Source organism: Kryptolebias marmoratus, linkage group LG12, assembly GCF_001649575.2.
Source record: "Kryptolebias marmoratus isolate JLee-2015 linkage group LG12, ASM164957v2, whole genome shotgun sequence".
Lineage (NCBI taxonomy): Eukaryota > Metazoa > Chordata > Actinopteri > Cyprinodontiformes > Rivulidae > Kryptolebias > Kryptolebias marmoratus.
The window spans coordinates 15,655,192-15,659,386 of record NC_051441.1 but is presented as its reverse complement, the minus strand read 5'-3'; the positions used below and the strand labels follow the sequence as shown (position 1 = coordinate 15,659,386).

Sequence of the window (4,195 nt, the reverse complement as noted above, 5' to 3'; positions counted from 1 at the left end):
GTTTTTTAGATGTGAACAGTTCAAATAGCATAAAGTTTGTGGAAACAGTTTGATGCCATAAAACAGAGAAAATAAAAACAGGAAAACAACAGTGTGAATGCTGAATCATCATTCTCACAGATATCACACACACTCTTACTAACAACACACTGAAAATCATTTTATACAATGAGATACATGGTTATTAATCTACACAACAACTAAAGATCAGGTTTTAAACTTTAACTAGAATGTTACTTTTATGTGTAAATTGACCAAAATTGGCAGAATTTAAATAATAATCTTGGTGCAGTAACATATAAAAGCAGCACAATAATAAAACCTTTTAAACAGAGTCAGTCTGGGTTGTGTTCCTGTAAGACTGGAGCATTTTGACTGTCTGAATCAGTTATTTCAGTGATACACTTCATTATAGGTTAATATACACACTTACAAGACATACATACAAGACTTTGTTAGCTTGAAACCACTAAACAAGGTTTTAGATATGAAGTATTACTTTAGTTTGACATATCCCTAAAGATTGTTGATCTGAACCAACTTGAAGTGATTAAAGCACAAACTAAGCCTCTCCCTGTAAACACTGACCTGACAGCTTCGGATGGACTTGGCTGATGGCTCTAGTAGAAATATAAAACGCTCTCAGGTATTAAACCTTTGGCTGTTTCGCTCCTTTCTGGCTGTGAAAACACACCGTTCGCTCCTGTTGCAGTGAGGGAAATGAAGACCGACCGATGATCCAGGATTCTTCACCTTCCTGAGTCAGATTCTATAGAATGAAACTTTTGTGACCTCACAGCATTTTAGGAACGCATCAGCCGTTTCCACGGTAATGTTATGGACACACAATTTTGATTGGTTAAATGTGTTCCTTTGTTTATAATCAAATATGAAGTGAAATTAAATTCTGTTTCTATAGGTTCAGCAGCTTTACCTCCTGAGGAATGTTGGCTGTATATTATAGGTTTATGTTTCAATTAAAGTGTCTGTCCCAACATTTCTTCCTCCATCACCACGATCAGAGACACAGAAAACTCAGTAAGAGACTGATTTGTTGTTGGGCCCCTGGTGGCCCCTGGTTGGCCCTTACAGTCCATGTCAGCTCATTTATTTGTCCACAAACCAGACGGTAAACTGGAGCTGAGACGATCCCTGACTGTTTCCAGACCCCTTTATAACAAGAATCTTTGTAGATTTATGGTCTCGTTTTAAATTTATAAGTTAAAAGTCAATAAAGTTTGAGGTTTAGAGATTAATGACAGCCTTTATTCAGCATTTTTTCATTTTATTTATCAGAAACACAGCTGGACGTGTCAACAACAAAATAAACAATAAATCTGTATTAATGTCAGTGTCTCTGTGAAGCATCAAGGAATCGTTTGTTTCTTGTTTTCTCTCAGTTCATTTCTGGTTCGCTGCAGATCAGCAGATTTTGTTGTTGTTGTGGGTTTTGTGCAATTTGTTTTGTGCATGTGGCCCGGTAGATACTTGCTGAGGAGACTGAAAGGACTGCCATCCTTCATAGCGTTAGTTACTGTTTTGATTCTTCAGCCTGACAATCAAATCCCAATCTTTTCCATATCCCACGCAGGTATTTACAAACCATGCGGTTCATTTTTCCAAAACCAACCAAAGAGTTTAGTTTCCTAACACTAAGTGGTTATGGTACAAAACATATTGAGAAAACTAAAGTAAACATCAGGGTCCCAACCCCAAAAAAGAATCACCATGGCAACCAGTAACTCAGCAGACTCATAGTTTTAGGCTTTTCTTTTTTACGGGGAATATCTGTTTTTATTTTTTTATGCGTTTAATGGTAACTGACGCTCATGTGAATTTACTTTTACTTGGGAGGAAGTTAGACTCTGTGGACCTTTGGTCTCTTTGTGCCACAAAAATCCTGCTTTCATAAAAAGCTCTGACGCTTAAAAACCATCAAAGACAAATACTTAATATACTGTTAATAAAATAAGCAAATCATGACCAGTTGAGTATTTCCAGGTATGTCAAACAAAGCATTACATTTATTTATTTATCTCTTAGTTTTTAATTTGAAGTAAATCAGAAACTTCTCATCATTAGGTTATAGCCCAGAAGGCGTTCCTCCTTACTTAATACTTCTAGTTGGCAAAGAAGAGTTTGTCTTTATGTAAAGTAAACAGTCTGATAAAAACAGACAGTTGATTTCATGCACTGAAAGCCATCAAGTTCTTCTTAAACAAATAATTAGTAAAATCGAACGGGACCGGGGATGTTTGTTGTTCTTGTTTTTTTGTTTTTTTTTTTCTCATGACTTTGTAGGTTTGCCCTGCCTACACGCCACCACAAACAAATCACAATGAGCCTGCATGGGCATGTTTGCTAAGGCGGGGCAGAAATAATTCAAGGAAATGCCTGCAATAAAGTTTTTGTGTGTGTCTGATTCAGGGACAGAGACGGTAAGACATTCACTTTAGATTCTCAGCAACCTGTAGGTAGTAAACATACTGAATAGATGCAAAGTTGGTTGTTAAAATGATCATACAGGAAGAACAGAACTGGTTAGCTTTTACTGGCTGACTTGCTGAGGTTATACAGCCTGCTGATTACTGATAACAAAACTATTAGTCAGTCATGAAAACAGTATGTTAATGTGTAAAGTCATGGAGTGTATAGTATAGACCAACAATCAGACAATCAAATATTCTTTGTTCTCTACTGATGTGTGTGTGTGTGTGTATGCTATTAGGTACACCTGTTCATTAGCTTGTTAACACAAATAGCCAATCACATGGCAGTAACTCAGCGTCTTTAGGCTTGTAGACATGGTGAAGACGACTTCCTGAAGTTTGAGCTGAGCATCAGAATGGGGACAAGAAGAGGCTTTAAGTGAATTTGAATGTGGTGTAGTTATTGGTGCTAGATGGGCTATTTCAGAAGCTGATGATATACTGATTTTTTACACACAACCATCCCTACGGTTTACAGAGAATGGTCCAAAAAAAGAGGAAATATCCAGTGAGCGGCATTTGTGGGGACGTAAAAGGTCAGAGGTCGGGAGAGGATGGGCAGACTGGTTATTTCTTTGACCTAATGATGGAATCTGTCTTCTGGTGTGCAAGCGCCTCATTAGAGTCATGGTGGAGTCAGGGGGCGGGGCTAATTCAATGTTCTGTTTACGTACCCACAGAGAATTAGCAATTACTTGTAGAGCAGCAGAAATTAAAGAGCTGTAATAAAAAAACACTCAAGATGAGTTGATTTTCTTTCATAGGATTACAACTAATGTAGATAAAACTGTGTGTCAGCATGTCTGGAGGCTCTTGGGGGCCCCCTGCTGGCTTGGAGGCCCCAAGTAGTTGCCTGTACCGCATACGCTTTGGACTGGCTATGAATATAAACACAAGTTTGGTTTATTTTACCACTTTTTATTATTTCAGTTTTAAAATTTTGGGTGGATGTACTGTGTGGTTGATAAGTTTTGTTAACTATTGTTGAGAAAATACGGAATCAGTTTTGCATCTGCACTCTGTGTGGGAAGAGAGGTGTTATTTCTAATGAGGAAACTGAAACACAAGCCTGAGAGTCCATCCTGACACTCCATTTAAACTACAGCCGCTTTCGTTCTAAAGCTCATGTCGTACGTATAAGGCATATGATTTACATTTCAAAAGTGCATTCTCTGTTGCCCTTTGGAAATTTTGAGCTCCTGGCCCCTTAAAAGTCTCTTCCCCAACCTGCTTTGCATCCTCGTATGCATACAGAAAGCCTCAGGGCAGTTTCCTCTAGCTTCTGTTTCAAGTTGAGGCAGAACTATAAATGGAAATATCCGCAATAAAATCATATGATGGTTCAGAAGAAATGAAACAAATAAGACTCACTTTGAACTTTGAACTACCTGTTGTTAGTTTATATGGGTGGGACTTACAAAGTTAGTTCCTGAAACAGTTGTACAGGAGGAGCCAGAACTCGTGAACAGGTGAGCTTGAGTTTGCTGAACTACTAATATTATGCAGCCTACTGCTAAACAATACCTGAACTGTTTCATCGTTCTGTACAATGTAACATACAGGTGCTGGTCATAAAATTAGAATATCATGAAAAAGTAGATTGATTTCAGTAATTCCATTTAAAAAGTGAAACTTGTATATTATATTCATACATTACATACAAACTCATATATTTCAAATGTTTAGTTCGTTTAATTTTGATGATT

The 4,195-nt window shown here is 37.5% G+C and overlaps 1 protein-coding gene across 2 annotated transcripts in view; it reads left to right on the top strand.

Annotated features, from left to right (window-relative positions):
- Positions 1-2,336: 2,336 nt before the first annotated feature.
- The window catches only part of LOC108236125 (helicase SWR1-like), an 8,871-nt gene continuing 7,012 nt past the window's right edge, over positions 2,337-4,195 (top strand). Inside the window, exon 1 of one of the 2 annotated variants that reach the window (XM_025006005.2) lies at positions 2,337-2,438. The gene's annotated coding sequence lies outside the window, so the exon portion shown is untranslated. Of the gene's footprint in view, positions 3,959-4,195 lie in introns of both variants that reach the window. The other variant, XM_025006006.2, reaches the window with a different exon arrangement.